The 17,676-nt window shown below is 38.6% G+C and overlaps 1 protein-coding gene across 13 annotated transcripts in view; it reads left to right on the forward strand.

Annotated features, from left to right (window-relative positions):
- The window catches only part of CELF1 (CUGBP Elav-like family member 1), a 55,259-nt gene that overhangs the window by 7,529 nt on the left and 30,054 nt on the right, over positions 1–17,676 (forward strand). For 8 of the 13 annotated variants that reach the window (XM_085305621.1, XM_085305647.1, XM_085305676.1 and 5 more), the window contains exon 2: positions 2,262–2,302. The gene's annotated coding sequence lies outside the window, so the exon portion shown is untranslated. Of the gene's footprint in view, positions 1–58; positions 78–2,261; positions 2,303–12,028; positions 12,134–17,676 lie in introns of those variants that run through there. The other 5 variants (XM_085305712.1, XM_085305719.1, XM_085305727.1 and 2 more) reach the window with 3 other exon arrangements.

The following is a 17,676-nucleotide window of genomic DNA, read 5'->3' on the forward strand; positions in this document are numbered from 1 at the left end:
TCACAGTTTGCTGTCCCCAAAAAGGATGTACACCCTGCAGATGTGAAAAGAGCTCACCATCAGCCTCTAATGCCAGGGTAAATACACAGTTTGCCAAAGACCTTTTGCCACGTCTGTTACAACAGAAATTGCTGTGCTACACACATTGCTAGCAGCACACCAGCAATATATTCCCTGATCAGAGGTATCTAGGTCCTGGTTTCTTTTGAGATGAAATAGAGTTGACGGATTCTTTGGGCCAAGTCTGACTGATGTATAAACTTGCATAAAGTATTCAGTGTATTTATGATCTGGGTGCAATTAAATAAACCGAACAATTTTGTTTTGAAAAACACTGATGATTTAACAGCATTCTCACAGGCTCTCTACAGGTGGTTGTCTGATTTGCTGCTTGCTTTTTTAGAGTTTTTAATGAGTTAGATTTTTGCCTTTGATTCCATGAGGTGTATATTTTTCGCAGTGGTATCCAAGAATTMTGGGTTCCTCTGGCTATGTTAGCTGTACTTTAGTCATCTTTGAAGTTTTTAAATTAGTTCTCAAGAGTGTTATATAGTTACATGTGCTAAGGGGAGGGGTTTTTTTTAACCTGAAAAAATTGTTTACCTGTGTATTCTTAAACATTTGCAAGATCAATGTGTTGCGTATTTCAGGTTTTACTGGAAGTTGAATATCACAAAAATATACCTCAGCAGTGGTAACAGCTCCACAAGACTTATAAATATCTGACAAAGTTTGAGTTTAAAAGGAAGAAAAAATAAGCATTTGTATTACTTGATGTTTTGAAGCCAAGGCTGTTAGCAGGCTTTTGAGACCCTTTTYCACCGTAAACAAATACTCTTTAATTAGACTTCAGAAAAGCAAAGGAATGTGGGTGAGGTGGAAGAAGGTGTCCTCAGGTAAAATATTTGCCTGAGTCACTAGCAGAGCTTCATAACTAAGAGTGTTACTTTAGAACAAACCAAAAAAACTATATAAAGTGTTTTCTGACCAATAATCAGTTTTCTGTAATATTTTAGAAAACATAAGTGAATTCACAGTATAAAAAAATACTCATTTCAGATAACTAATTGTTATGTTTCTTGTGATTCTTGGGAGATTTTTTATTTTTCTCTTCCTTACTAATATTACAAGAAAATTCGATTGTTTTAGTTTTATTTAGGCTGCTGTGCTCCCTTAGAGGTTATAGTATTTTCTTAGAACAATTGAACAAGTTGGGAACAAAATATGACTGAAAACGACTACAAAATAATAATTAAAAAACCTCAAGCGATCTCCCTTTGGAGAAAAGGTCATGAGTACATGCGATAAATATGTAGTATACTAGCAAGCAAGTTAGGGAAGGAAAAGGATCACTTACTGTCATTTCTCAGAGAATATAGAATGAAGGTAGTGAGGAGGCCTGCAAAACGGGAGATGTGGGAATTCCAAGAGCCTTGCAAAATTCCTCTTGCAGATGAATACAGTTTCGTGTGGGCACCGATAAGTAGGTAAATGGATTAGGGTGTTCTGTGTAATACTGCTAGACAGCTGTAAGTATAGTTCTACAAAACTGTATGCAGAGAAGAAAAAACTTTCTAAAAAAAACACCCACAAAGTTTGTATTTAAGTACGAAGCTAGCTTGTGTTGTGGGTCAACTACTGGGTCTCCTGCAAAATAAGAACCCTGTATCAATAGTGTTCCCTACTTGAGACACAAGCAGATGTTGCTAGAGCAGAGAATCTGTATAGTTTCTGACTAATGGTTTGCTTAAGATGTCAAAATAACACTTTTCCTCGTGTTGGTAATAATTTGTGTTTCCTAGTTCAGAGCTTTTTCATACGTTTCCATCTGTGCTATCCTACATTAGACTCACCATCCTCAGGTTCATTGCCATCCTTTACTACTGCTGCTCCTGTGAAAATGATATGATATGGGAGTTCAGGATAGTGGGCAGTGCTGACAGTAACTCTGCTTCTTTCATGGGGCAAAAAAAGCCAAGCAGATGGCATAAATCCACTCAACATTATTAGGAAGCTGCAAGACTACTAYTTTTCAGTCCTTTCTTTTGCACCTTCCGTTTGTTCTCCTTATTTTTGAAATATGTAACTTCATTTTTGAGTCTAGTGAAGGTGGATGCYACGTTTTAATGATTTCTGTTACTAGAAATACAATTTATTTTGACAGTTCCCTGCCTTTTGCAAGGTGAAGTTTATGTTGTCATGATTCCTATTATCTAATTTTAACTCCAAAGTCCTCAATGTCTGTTTTTCTTGTCTTTTAGAGTGAAGACTGGAACCGCAAGAGGGAGGTGCATAGCTGCAGGTATGAACCAATTGCAGTTCATGTCTTTCAATCGCTTGTTGAAGCCTCCTTTCAAAAGTCTAGGGGAAAGTTGTTTTCAGTTTCAGTGATGAAAGCGATCATTTTCCACTGCAGTGAGCAGTGCTCCCTGAACCTTAAGCTCTTAGCAGTTTTCTGCCTTTGTGCAGTTTAAAGAGTGTTAACAATTTAGGATTGTAAGTACCAAGTAAACAGGCTCCATTTGGAATGTAATAATTTTAGAAAAATAACTAACTACAAAATAGAAGTGTTTGCCTTCACACTAGTTGCTTGAACAGAACAAATTTCAAGTACTTTATGGTACATGAAACCTGAAAAGTGAGTATTAGTGGAACAACTTCCTACATGCTGAGACATATCAGATTATGTGCAGCATAATGGAAGTGTGGTCTAGGGTGAAAATGCTTGCAGGCAAATGTGAGTATCTTCTGGTGCWGTTTTGTTAACGCCTAAAGTCCAGTAAGGCTGAAGTTTCACATGGCTGAGCCAACCTAGTGGCTTGCTGTTCCCCTCTTGCCTTTATTCAGTTCCCAGCTGAGTAGTCTTGCTTCTTTGGTTGTGTGGCTCTCATGGTGGTTTGACTGCATGGTACATAAAATCAGCTTGCTAACTCAATAAAAAGCTCTTTTGTGATCAACTTATTGTTGCTCTGATTTAGCAATTTGGATTGATTTATTGTGTCAGAGGAGCACCGAAGGAAGAGAACAGACTGTCTCATGTAACTGTGCACCCTAAGAGTTTCAGATTTGTTTAGAGAATGATTAGCCTGTGACTGCTATGTTAAGTAACACTCTCATGCCCAAATGGCAGTGTTTTCTGATGAATAACTTTATTATGGCAGAAATGTTTCAGGCATGCTTCAGTCTGTAGACAAAAGAGGGAAACTCTTTGACAAAGAATCAGTGTAACAGTCGATCACCTCCCAGCCTTTGCAGAATGCGCTCAGTAGCTTTACCAGGGCCCATCAGAGATCAGGAATGCACACTTTTATCAATTACAGGAAAAAAATATTTCTTTTTTTCTGTACCACAATTTTGAAAAGAAAAGTATGTTCTATCAGTAAGAACTTGGAAATATTTGAACTAGGATTCTGCCAAAGGTGATCTTTGTTAATACATTTACCTCAGCTTGAAACGGGAGGTAGAGATCTCGGGTACTGTCTCTTCTCAAGAGATCTGAGAAGTAAAGCAGTGATAKGATTTTACAGATTCCTCTGAATATTTGAAAGACATTCAGTTGTCCTTTTGTGCAAGCCTGCCTTCTTGTTCATTGCCTCACTCTGAATTTTCTTCATTGAGCTTAGAGGTCTGTTCATTAGTCAGTCTTCTCACAGCTTAATCATACTTGTCAATTAATAGTAATGCTGGGCGCTTCTTTATGCTTCATTTTGGGCTCTCTGTAGCTAGTAGTTCAGCCAAGTCATCTGCAATAGAACTTTTCTTAGTTCTGTATTTTTGGCAGTTTTTTTTCTGTAGTACTTCTGATTCCAGGTTTTCTCAGTGCTGTGTTTGCCTTTTGGGAACACTGTCTATTTAGGCTTACCTGAAAAGGGGAGGCAGTCAGCAAAACTGCAGAAAGCCAGAAGGAAGAGAAAGGATCCGTTCCTTCTGCTCCACTCTCTTAGCAAGGAACTTGCTTGTAAGCTTGGCTGTCTGTGTGTAGAGTGTAGCTTCCCCATGTTTGTCATGGGGCAAACACCTTGCTGATAAAGTAGTACGAAAGAAGCAGTGTAGTCAGTGGAAGATTGTGCATAATTTGATAGCTTGTACTGGATGCCAGCCCTGGTGGCCAGTCTGGCCACTCCTAAGGTGCAGGGAGTATGGAACCTATAGCAAGGAGCCTCTGAGATTAGTTCCATTCCCTACCACCAGCTATAAAATGATTATCTGTGTGTTTCTGCTTATATTCTAGGCAAAGATGTCAGAGGAAATACAGGTCCAAGTGTCCCATGTAGAGCCAGGTCAGGAAGATCTCTTGGAAATAAGTTTTTGAAACCTTGGCTAGGTTTCAGTGTGTTCGCTGTGGGAGGAGAAGCACTAAGCATAGTCTTCACAAGGTGAAAAGTACTACTGTCTAGGGAGGAGGGGTTACGCAATCTATTAGCACTCAAACAAAGCAGGATTAAATATATTTAGGCTTGGAAAATGTTTTTTTTTCCCGTTTTTGTAGCATTCAGAAGATCAAATCAGTGCAGGAAAAAAGACTGTAAACATTTATTGATTTTTTTTTTCTATGAGTGTATATGAATTGATACTTGAAATAAAATGTATTCTCTCCTCCTTTGAGAAAGGAGGGACTAGCTTTTCAAACCAAAGTGTAAGGATGGAGTAGTTAAGGAAGCGTGTACAGGAAGGAAAGGAACCTCTTTGTCTTTATATTGTAAAGCAGCTAGTGAGGGCTGAATTTTGATATTGCAARGAGGAGACATTTCTTTTCTACTGTGGCCAGATCATGTTTGCTAAAGCTTTCATAAATACATTGAGAGGGATTTAATCATGCCTATATCTGAAAGAAAATCAACTTTTGTCTTTAAAGGGCAGGATTTCCTGTCTCTCTATATGCTACTCATCAGGGTAGAAAGCTAAAGTTGGATTAAAGAAAATGAARTCTGATCCTAGGAATGTCTTCATTTTCAAGTGATTTTAAAGAGATGATGATTGATCTCTCTGTATTTGGAAGCACTAGTTTGCTTTCTCTTTGAGGACATTGGTCTCCAGGTATCATGGATATGGCATAACACCTGAGTGCTTTTGTAACTGGCTGGTACTCTGCACTTCACCTTTCTTATTCTTTTGCTGCTCCTTTAGGACTCTAAGAATTTAAGAAAGAAAGATTAGCAGTCATTGTACTTACGTGCTTTTGTCTCAAAAGGTATTTGTTGAGATAGACTAATCTGTCATTAGATTTGCTACTTTTTTAAATTCACAGAAGTTTACTAATTACAGAACATGGGTCCAGAATCAATTGKTTTGGATTATTTAACAAAATAGTCGAGCTTATGATTGCCAAAATAAGATACAAAATGGATTAGTTCAATTTGGTACAGTATCTGTGATGTCTCCTATTGAGAGAAACATAATTGTTCTTTTCATTAAGACACATCTGTCTTAATGTGAATGCAGAAAGATGTCCAAATGAAAGAATATCAAATCTTTTCTTGAACATCTGGTAAGGTTGTGTTGCAGAATTTTTCTGTATGCATCCTAGTGTGAAATGCCACTTATGATGACGAGCCTTTAAATGAACTCAGAGGTATATCAGAGTAGAAGTATGATGGAATTCTGCTTTCAGACTGGTACAGAGAGGTAAAACTGAGGAGGAGTTAGCTTTCCTTTGAGACAGAAAATCAACTGGCCTTTGAAATAGCATATTCCCTACTTTCTTGGTAGCTGCTATCTCTAATTAGACAATTTTTTTTTTTTGAAATGAGGCGTTTACTCTGAGACTCAGGATTACTGCTTGAATTCAGGAAGTCCTCACAATTTGCTTACCACACTTTCTCAAAGCAAATTAAACAGTTATTCCTCTGTAAAATATTATTTTGGGGTATAGTGCCTTAAGAAAATTGTCAATTTTAGGACTGAGGAATTCTTGTCTTCTGTATTTATAGTTATCAGATCCACACTCACCCTGTTGATGGTGTTCTGTTGGTAGACAAAAATGCCTTTATACTGTTTAAAGGCCCGAAGAATAAAGAGCGCTGTAATGTTCATGTTGTTTTGACTTCCCTGCTTCTCCYGTAGGATAATGCTGCTGTTTGCCTAAAAACTCCATTGGGACAGATCTGTAGGCCTATTGTATGACAAAGAATAGAAACACTTATCTRTTCTTACCTGGCACGCATCTATTTCCAAATAAAATTTGTGCAGATCTGACCCACTTCCAAAATAAAGTGTTTGGTATGGAGACAGAAATGGATATTTAAAGATTTTGGATTTGTCTAGTCAGAAGGAACTCCCAGTCTTCCTTGAGAGAAGTTCGTTCCTCAAAATATTTTAAAGCCATTTATAGTTTAGCAAACTATCCTTTTGTTGTTGGTTGGTTGGTTTTGGAGGGGACTGTTTTGGACCACACGTATTCTCTTCAGGTAACCTGCAAAGCAAAGCAGTGGTCAGATGGTGATTCAATTTTTACCATAGTATAATGTTAACTGGTTAAGTTTTGTATCTGGTAATGTTAATAAAAATAATTTGAGACTGAAGGTGGTCTTCTCAAAACAGCTTACATAGCTATTCTGGTGGCTGAAAAGGACAATGAAACTTGAAACTTGTTGCTTTCCGTTTAGTCCCAAAGGTCTCTTCAAACCTCAAGGGAGAAGAAGAAAAACTGCTAACATACTTCTTTTAAAAGATCTTTTTAAGATGTCTGATGGCTATTCTAAGAAATATCAGAAAGAAGACATTTTTAAATTAGTATGAAATTTGTTCCTTTTGAGGTAGGGTTACATGTTACATTTTTTACCTAAGAAAAAAAATCAACTCTATGACCAGTTCTTATTTTAAAATTTATACACAGGCACAAAGTATGCTACTCTTACAAAACTTGATCAAAGGCATTTTGATTCACTGTAGTTCCCGTGTGGGGTAATACAGCGTGCTTTATATGTGCAATTGTACTTGAATTGTATAGCTCGTTCTTTAGTCTCCCGTGGGTCAAATACGCAACTGYGTGGCAGTTCTCCGTGTGAGTGTGATTGGTTTGTGGTGTGTTCGGTTTGACGAGGAACAGAAACCATTCAGAACTCCCCAGCATCTGGTTGACTTGGAGCTCCTGAGTAGAGGAATAGCTTTTAAGTGTGTTTTTTGTGGCACTCAACTAACACAATTTCTAGATGATCTTTTAAAAATCTCTTATAAATATTGCAGATGACTAAATGTTTGTTTTACAGTGCATCTTTTTGACTAAGTACAGACCTGCAGGTTCTTATATTACAGGAAAAAATGGAAAAATACGGACCTATTTGAAGCTAGATTTCTAGGTCTTGTGTTGGAATTTCTAAAGTAAAATAGTTGATGGTGGTCTAAATTATATAGTTCCAGAGAACTGCCTATTGGGTTGTTTCTTAGACAAAAAAGTCACCTTCCTAATACCTAAAGATGAATTATTGACAACTAGTAGTGATTTCTTCAAACCTAAAAAATGGTTTTTATAAGCCCAGTCATATCATTTGAGGAGAAGAGGAACAAAGGTGACAAATGAAACCATGCCTCTRCTTTTGGGGCCTGATAGTTTGCAAGCATTACTGTTCTGATTCTCTCCCACTGAAGATTAAGAACTAGTGTCCAAGTATTGTTTACCATCCTTACTGTGTATCACAGACTGAATTCAGTTTTAAAAAAAAGATGGAAAATTCCTTCTGTTGCCATAAATGTTCCATCCTCTCTTTCAGTAGTTTTCTCTGTTTTCACAGGACGGAGACACATRTCCTCGTTTTCTGTACTCTGCCCATATCTTTATTTTTTTTCCTCTTATTTCCTGCCTTGTCTCCTGTTCTGTGTCACATTACTGCCTTTGTTTCCTCTTACTATTGTTGTGACCAAGACACATTTTCTACTTCTTCAAGAGTTTTTCTGTCTAAAGTGCCAAAGGGTCTGCAGATCTTTCGCCTGTCTCCTAGGAACTTAAGTTTCAACTTCTTTTCCCAAAGTGATTTCCTCTGCGTAGTTTCCTTTACATAGCTTGTCTCTTGCAAGGTACAACTGTCTTTATATTTGAGTACTGTAATGATTAAAAACTTAAAATACCTTCCAAGCCATGTCTGGTAGGATTTTGGCAGGTGGTTTAGAAGAGAGAAGGGGTGGGGGGGAAAGATGACAGATGGCATTTTTTTAATCTGAATTTGTCTGTTGCTCATCTTCCAGTAGAGCTTAAATAACAAATTTTGTATCTATTTACCAAAGGGGGAAAAAAAAAAGCTTTACAGTGATGATAAAAGGATTAAATTTTTTGCAGTTTTAATGTCTGTATTTTTTCTTARACAGAAATCAACAGAGATAGGAGGACATTTATCAGCTTCTGCTCTAACAGCAGTTTTCCTGGGATTCATATGTCAATGCATCTTCCTCATATCAATTATTGTCAAGTCACAGACAAGAGTAATCATCACGTTTATTTTATCCCTTTTGGTGAGACACGTCACAAAGTTAGTTATTCTAGTGAGCCCGCACTGYGGCTTGTTATCTGTTCCACAAGTAGAGACGTTAATAGATTATCATGCATCAGTTGCTCCAGATTCATGATTTGGCCTTTTGGCAATTTGTTCATCTGCTCATATGCTCTTTTGCCTTTATTGCAAGTCCTTCTTGGATAGGTCTTCGCTGTCTGTGCATCATGGCAAATTTTGCTGTTTCTTTTTTGTTTGTTTTGGCTTTTTTTTAATTCACTACCACTATTAAGAATCAGCTGGTAGAGATCTTTTCTCCCTGCCCCCTTCCACCAGACTGCAAAAAATGAGGAAACTTGCCAGATAAAATCAACAGACAAAATTTAAATGAGAAAGACAGAAATCAGAATAGTGATCTAAAAACATATATTAGAAGGCCATAATTGGGAACTTTAATTTAAAAATTTGAAGTCTAAAGCTGGTGAATGAAAATACCTTGCACTAGAAGGGAAAGAAAGCAATCYGGGTACCTCCGTTGTTGTACTTTATAAAGATTAACAGAAGTGTTTAATGCATCGCTTGGAAGCAGATATAAGAAGGAAATGACCAAACATCAAAGAAAAGAACATATTTTAATTTGAAGACTTTACTGGCCAGGTTGTCTGTCCTGTTTATTTCTCTGTGCTGATGCAGTGCACTGTTACCCTGAGAAGAGGAGCTGCAGGGCRGGCAGGTACTATCGCTGCCTTTGGAAAGTGCGGGGAAATACTAAGCAAAGTTGTCTGCTCTGTAAATGGCCCCTCCCTGGACTGTGGTGATTTAAATTCTTTCAAGCTTCTGCCTTGRTCTGAAGGAAGAATTAAATAGGTAAGAATTCCAGAAATAGTAGTTGTTTTACACTTCAGTATAGAAAGATTTGAATAGTCTCAAACCAGTGAGCTGTGGAGGCTGTCAGCTCGCCTGCTTTCTCTTGCTGTAGAATAAAGAGGAATGTTTGCTCGTAGACAGATGTTTGAGGCCTTGGGCAGGGAGGCAGTTTCATGACACTTTCCCCCCCCCCCCATTCCTGTGCAGCTTTGTCGTTTCATTGCTGAGGCTGCGTGCACAGCTGCAGCAGCTCAAGTGCAGGGTTAGCGGCCTTGTGGTGCTCTGTTAACTGACAGCTATGCGCTAGGGAAGTAAAAGTTAGCGCAGCGTCCCGCAGCTGTTCTGCCCTAGAGAAGCAGGTCGTTGTTCGCAGAGCCATGGCCGAGGCACCGCATGCTCTGTCCGCCCCTCAGGAGAGCAGCTGAAGAAGCAGCGTGTCGGAGGAAGATGAGGGGARAACCGGAGTTGTTCTGGGGCCACAGTCCAAAATCTGTGAATTTCATTTATCTACTGTAAGAGGGTTTTAAGACTGATAATTCAGCTTTTTATAAGCATTTGTTAGGCATCCTGTTACTAGCAGTTACTGACAGAACAGGACCTAGTTGTAGTTTTTTGCCTTTTCACATCTGAACAAGTGGTGTAATCTGTTTCCTAGTAGATTAGTTCTTGTGTTGCAGAGCTACTGTCTCTGCTCTGGTATAAGTTGGCCTCAAGAGTTAGCCAGGTATTGACTAAACTGCAGATTCAGTTTATTCCTCAGTAATATGATGACAATGTTGAAAGCAGCTATAAGGCATTTTAGGAAGAGGGGAAAACTTATGTACCAGTTACTGTCTAGGCTGTAACATTTCCCGAAACCCAAAGGTGAGACCCCGCCCCCCCCCCACACTCTCACACGTGCTTTTTACCAGTAATATTGTCAGTTGCTTTAGTAACGGAACTTTTTTAATTAGCATTTTTGYAGTATGTGTATAGTTAGGTTCTTGAGTGGTTTTGATAAGTATCTTCTTGGTTTCTATAGTGATTTTTGCCCTCCTTTTCTCCCAGCACAAATGCATAGGCGTACTCCAGGCACACTCCAGACTTTCCTAGATTCACAGAGGGTAGGTAATATTCAGTACTGTTTGTAGTCATCCTTTCGCTACAGAATCCTTTCACCCAATCTCCAACAGAACTGGCCCAGTGATCTCTCTGCCTCTCTGTTTTTGGTTCAGGAGAGCCCAGTCTGTTGTGGTTTGTCTTGTAATCTCTGATGGTTTCTTCCAAGTACTGTACAGTCTGCTGTTGCCCTCATGTAAGCTTGTAAGGCATCTACAGTGTCCTTCAACAAGGAGTTCCAAAAATCTGCAATTCTTTGCATGAAAAGCTGTCTCCTTTTCTTCCCTCAAAGAAGGAAATATCAGCCATTAAGATTTTGCTTTCTTAGCTCTCATTATAAAAGTTCGCTTGGAGATATCAACTACATGAGAGAGTACTAGACACCCACAGCCTGTTACAGTTGATACATGCATTCACCTTATTGCTTGTAGTTTGAAATAACAGTAAGAGGAGCATCTAGACATGCCACTCAAGTATATGTGTGACAGTCCATGCAGAACTATTTGGCATCACATTAGTGCTTGGATAACATCACAGATAAAAATCTGTTACCTGTTTTTGCTGTTACATCAAAGAGGGGTCAAAGAGAGTTCATCAAGGCATTAGTTGATTCATGGACTTTATGTATATACTTCCAGTAAAATGGTGATTAAAAAAGCCACTAGACAGTCTAAAAACACAATGTTCTAGGTTACTTCACTGATGCCTCTCTGACATGCCTGTACACTAATGCACACAGCATGGCAAATGAACAGGGGGAATTAGATGTCTCTGTGCAGCTGCACAGCACGGTTTAGTTTTGTGTCTTGGTTCTGGTTATGCCCCAGAGAAATGAATGTTAATAATTATAGATTAGTCTGTGTTTAAAGTGAGGTTACTCTAGTTSCTTCCTAATGCTAGCTAGAAGGTAGTAGTTCTTATGCCCAGTATTTTGATGCATGTGACCCATGTGTTATCAAAAATACACATGCAGTAAATACAAGTAGAAGAATATATGCTTGTAAACATAGTTGTGCTCAAATCCTGTCATGCTTTGGCAGGATTACAAAATTCACTGCTACTAAATATTTATTTTATCTATGCATTCAAAAAGAAGTATTCGCTCTTACCAACTTTAAATTTTTCTTTGTCTGTCTCTTCTTTAGTCATATGAACTCAGGAAAGTATAACTGCTTTAAGAATTGTGTGGCAATATTTTTTTTAAAAAATATATATTTTTTTAAGTGAATCGGWCATAGCAGTAAGAAGACGGGAAGAATGGAAGAAACAGAACTTTTGAAAGAAGCATATGTACTTAAGGAGGCCCATAGCTGATTTTAAAAAATACATGTGTGTGTATATATATATATGTCTTTGTCTGTCAACTTACAAACTTCACCATTCACACTTCATTAAGATAGTGAATTTTTTCACATATTAATGCAAAAAAATATTTTATGTCCTTCCCCAGAAAAACAGCCTAATTCCCTCATTTTATAAAATATTTTTGTATACTTTGTTCTGAATTGTTTGTCTTTACTATCAGAGAAAAGTGTAAGATTAGCCATCATTTTATTTTTTCCCTTTCTAGGAGTGCTTAGACAGAGGAAACATCTTCCTGTAAGCGAAATGAATAGGTGACTTTTGCTGCTTCACCTATGGGCAGAGAGCTGGGACTCCTGGGGGTTCATCAGCCACACAAAAGTTCTACTTCAGAATTCATTTCTTTTGAGCTTTCACAGCACTAATTGGAGTAGGAACTACAGGTAAACAGTGACCTTTATTCTGCACATGGACACAAACCAGATCAGTTCTACTGAACAAGAATTAATTTCACTACCCGAAGTAATTATTTTTTCCAGGAATACTTGGAGGAAGAAAAGTTCATATTACAAGCTATTTTTAGGCTAAAATTTACTTACTTAATGTATGAAAATCCAGCTAGACGATCTGGAAAGTTAGGAGGAATTAAACACTCAGTTATACAGATGACAAGGCATTATGAAACTTTACTATTTCTAATAAAAGCAAATGCCATGTCCTCCTGTGCTTTTCTCCACCTAGCAACTTCTTTAAAAAGTTTATGTGAATTAAAAYGTTTTCTAGTTAATTGCCATCAAAATACATAAAGCTTTGGGCTGAATGTAATTCAGATTAAAATTCAACGTTTTCAGGGTTTCAAAGATTTGTGTGTTCACAGTGCATAACTACTGGGGAGATTAGCAGAGGAAGAAATTGCAGTTTTGATAGCTAGGTGAGGGGCTTTTTGTACACAGTGAGGCATGAGGAGACAGTTTGGGTTTCAACATAGGCAGAAAACATTCTGTCAGCATACTTACATGATCAGCAGTGAAACAATAAAGAATTGACAAATAGTTAATCTATTTTGATGCACGTAACCTAGGGGTTATCTATTTAAAAAACAAAACTGCAACTCAGCAACACTGTGGGGATCTGGATATGCACAGATAATACAAGGGGAAGTTTATTCTAGGACCTGTCTCCTTCAAAGCTCCACTGACTCTAATTTACCCATAGCCTGCATCCTTTCCCATAGCTGGCTCTCACCATCCTGCTAGTCCCTCAGGTTCAGAGTTGTATAAGTTATCTGAGATTCAGATTATATAAAGCGGAAGCTGGCATTATCTTTAATTTTCAGAGTTAATTGTCCGTGTTCAAATGAACAAGGTACAGCTTACATTTTAGAGACATCAGTACTATGCAGGATGGAGTATGGGGTGTGTGTTTTTGTGTGTGTGTGTGGTTTTTATGCCCCAAAATATAATATCGTTCTAAAAATGTAGAAATAAATGCTGACGTTTTTGCGATGCATACCCTGCAGTCTCTGAGGAGTGTATGTAGCACTATATTCTGCAGCATAATCTGGGGCTTCAGAATTATAGAAAAACGAAACTTAGTCTGCAGTATGTAGAAGTTCTAATGTTCTTATTATCACATTAGGACCACGTTTAAATGTGTAGTTGCAGTCCATACAGCTTGGAATTTCAGACATTGTTTCTATTATCCTTTGAATAGAAACAGTCAAAGAATGGATGTGGAAGCCAGCAGGAATTTGACATCTGAGCAAAAAATAAAAGTGTATCTAGCTCTCTTGATTTTTTTTTTCTTTGTGAACAAGAGCTGGAGTGGCTGTTCCATTTCTTTATAATTCCAAAACAACACAACTTCCTCATTTAATTCTTCCAATTTTTATGCAGTAGTGAAATACTATMTTTTCCCACTCCTTCAGATATTTTTACAAGCGAAGTCTGTAAGCCTTTTAGTCTCATATAACTTGATGCCTTCACCTAAATAATCTGAAAACAAGCATTTTGTACGCTCGTGTTTTGTCACTGAGCTTTGTCATCATTATTCCAGAAATAATGGTGCCCTGAGGCATAGTCAGAGCTAACATACCTTCACGCATTTATCYACCATTCATTCTAGTATCAGTTCTTCCTTCCTCTGACTTGAACATAACAGTATGTGAAATATTTTTGAAACTTGTTCATTGAATACAGTGAGCAAGTCACATGATAAATGAGCAAGCGTAACAATTAGAAATTACATAGCTGGATAATCACACAAAACTAGTATTTTAATTATTAACAAGGCCAGTAGACAGGTTTTGACATGAAGAGTAATAGTAAGCCAGTGAAAGATTCTGGAATTTTTGTGCTTGTTGTGTTTTTGTGTTGGTTTAAAAAATGCATATGTCTTCCACTTTGGGACCAGAGAGTTAAGGGAAGGGATGGGATGGGAGCAAATCAAAATAATTTCGTGATTTTTTTTTCATTTAACTGATCAATCTCAGTAACTTTAGAGTATCTGTTGCCAGCATCGAACCTGCAGTGAGCATGGCTGCTGGGGGGGTGGTTTTACGAACTGCTTAAAAAAAAGCTAAAGATGGCAGGAGGTGTTCTGTTATCTCTTCATTGGTGAGAATAGAATTTACTGTGCTGAGCTATAAAATAATATAACAGTGGACAGAACCCCAGTGTATCTTCTCTTACTCTTACCAAATAAATCTGAAGCATTCCCCCTCGTGTTTATTGCAGAGAAATCCATAAAGCAGACTCYAGGCTAAATATGACATTTGTATATGTACAGTTTTATAAAGCATGACATTTTCAAGTAAGAGACCAGTAAGACATGTTTGTGTCTACCTTCAGACAACATACTAAAACCTGATAAATTGACCTGTGCTCCACAGTACCTATTTGTGTGCTCTGAACAGGGATGCACAGCAGCTGACTTGCACCTTTTTCATTAAAGAATAAGCTTTCATGCATTTACCACAGAGCATGCATGAAGTAATTCTTGTTAAACATCTCATATACAATAAATTCATATCTTCCCTTATTTTGCAGTAACTTGCTTATGTCTCTGTATTATGAGACCTAATTCCTTTTATGTGTCTGTAGGCAGAAGATGAGAAATGCTCTTTTCGCAGAGGTTGGACATGTTTGTTTATGTAAGAATAACTCTTGTGCTGTATCTGTGCAGTCAAAAAGAAAGCTGTCTGTCCTGGCCAGTCCAGATAACTGCAGGTACATGCTGCAGTCACTCACAGGCAAAGAAGTTGATAACAGCTGTCTGTGTAGTGTATTCCTGGATGCACTGAGAAACTTTATTAGATGGCTGTGTTGCATGTCTGCTTAGAGCTTATCTGCATTCATGTTGGACTTGAAGCAGTCATCCCTCCTGGAATGCTCAGCCCCGCCAGCTCTGCAGCACTAACTCTCTGCAATCAAATGTTTTGGTATCTCTCAGTGCATTCAGTGTTATCTAGGTTATCTCCTTGGTAGTTTGGAGACTGAAGACTTAGTGGTAGGTCTGTATTATGCATGTAAATACTATACCTCACAGTCCTTTGATCAACGCGTGTTACATACGTTTAAAGATGAAGAAACGAGGTGTTATGATCACTGTTTTCAAAGATTTTACAACAGTTTTCAATAAGTCACTGCCAGGAATAAAAACCAAGAATACTGTAACCACTAGACCTGTATTTTTCTTTTCTTGTTCRTCCATAGGGTCTGTATGTGTCTGGATATGTAGGTATATGACGGGCAAAGTATTGTTTCCAGAAAAACRTATGCTTTGTCCCCCTAAAGAGAAGTAGTACTTGACATTCTGTGGTAGTTGAGGAGTTTTTGAGTGATCGAATCTCCTTAGCTTTGATTTTTTTGGACAGGTTCAGAGAAGCATTTGGTTGGCATTTTTCCTCCTTTTGAAAGTTGGTAGAGATTCAAAAATAGTGCACAAAATGAAAAGAGTGAGATCAATGTTTCTGATAAAGAATTTCTTGACTTGTGTTCACCCTGTGAGTTGTGCACCTTAACAGTGGTTGCATGGGCCTGTCTGAACCTCAAGGCCTTGGGCTGCCATTTTGGGAGGTAAGGAGTTAGCTGGGGATGGAAAGACTGGAGTTTGTATTCTTTCTGCTCTATCACCCATTGCTATCTTCATGGATCTGACACTCTGTTTATCTGACAGTGCACTCAGTACTGCTTCGCCAGGGAAAATTGCACAAAACAAGCCCAGTGCATCAGCATTTTCATTGTGTATTGAGCTGAGCCTCCCTTCACATGGTCACATCCCCTTTTTAATCTGGGATTCCATGTCCCTTTCCCAGTCCAGCCTGTTTCTGTGGTGTCTATTGCTGGTCTCCCTGAGTTTGTTTCTGTGATTTGGGTGTTTTTTGTGTGGCTGAGTGTTAAGACCTACAGGACTTTTGGAAGTGGCGTTGTTTGGGGTTTAGGCAATACATTGATTTAGGGTTAGTGGTTTGTGACAGACTAAGGTGATGGCTGCGTTCAAGTTGGATTTCCTCCCAGAGATGATGGTGGACCATTGCTCCTTGAATGCTAGCCCCGTGTAAGTATTTTCTGTCTTCATATCTAATTTTATAATTACGTTGATATTTGGAATTGCTGCCTCTGAACTCTTTACTATCTGATGAATATCCCTTGAAGGGGCAAAAGAAAGGAGTAGAAGAGCTTGCAGTGTGTTTTCTTTTCTTTTCTTTTTTTTTTCCTTTTTTTTTCTTTTTAGAAATCTGAGTGGGTGAGCTGAAGTTGGTTTCTGGACAGGGCAGAAAAAATTATTGTCCTGTCAGTTGATCTGGGGGAGAAGAGGCGTGGGGGGTAAAACTATTTGTCAGTATGTTTGCAGTGTGCTAGTGCCATGAAATCCGAGGTTGAAATCCATTTTTGGGAGAACAGTTCCAGTTCTTCCCTGTTGATGGCTTTTAGTCCAGAATAAAAACATTATAATCGGGAATACAAGATTCCTTGAAATACTGCTGAGGTCATGTTAAAAGTCACTCAGTTGTCAGGAGCCACACTATACTCTCGAAGGTACCCATGGGAGAGAAAGCACTGCAGTAAATTACTGCTGGAGGAGGGTAGATGATTTCCAGTTGCTCACCATCAGATTGAAAAGTGTGTAGTCCACCTCTTTGTAAAAGGTAGTTTGCTGTGATRTTTGAGGAGGCCTTGGCCCCTCCCTTCCCTGAGGGAGAAGGGCACCAGGAGTGAATGACTGATGATGAGTGCCTTCCTGTCTAGTAAGAAGCCSTGTGCTTTCCGAGGTCTGTAAAGTTTTAGAGTTCAGAGTTCTTTCTGGCACCAAGATCTCCTCAGGCTCTGAACAGCAGCGTGTTGGGGGGGGGGGGGGCGTGTACAAGTAAGCAGAATTTTGACAAAAATTGACAGAAATTAATGATTTTTAAGTTACCTGGTTTGGGGAAATCTTAATACCAGGGAAGAATATGATTGCAGGTGGACAATAGGAGGAGCACTGTTTCCCATAATCTGCAGTTAATAAGCCATTCAATAAAAATCTTTGAAGGAAAACAGCAAAGGGAGAGAGAACGGACTAGTCTGGAAGAAAGCTGCTTGTGTCCTTTAACAAAGAGTTTGGAGAGGGGGGCAAATCATTCCATAGTTACTGTTCCCCTACCACGTCTTTTCTAGATCATACGGGGATCGTCAGCAGTTTCATCGAACCTATCGCTATAGCTGCAGTAGGATGTCACTGCAGACAGCCTCCCACAAAGGCTGGCTCTGTGGAATATCAGGCTTTGGCTACTGATAACAAGACCTCACACTGCACTTGGCAAACAACAAGGAGTCAGTACAGACAGCAGTGTATGGCTGACAGCTTGTTATGTGGAGTATAACATAGACAGTTCTGTTAAGAGGCTGTAAATTGTTGATGTTGCTCAATGCAGTGCATTGAAGCCTAGTGCTCTCCATGCTCAGAACTTCAGTCTTGCTGTAGTCTTAAGAAATAACGCCTCTGC

The sequence above is a fragment of the Rhea americana genome, unplaced genomic scaffold (assembly GCF_003343005.1).
Source record: "Rhea americana isolate MKP2758 unplaced genomic scaffold, rheAme1 scaffold_102, whole genome shotgun sequence".
NCBI lineage: Eukaryota > Metazoa > Chordata > Aves > Rheiformes > Rheidae > Rhea > Rhea americana.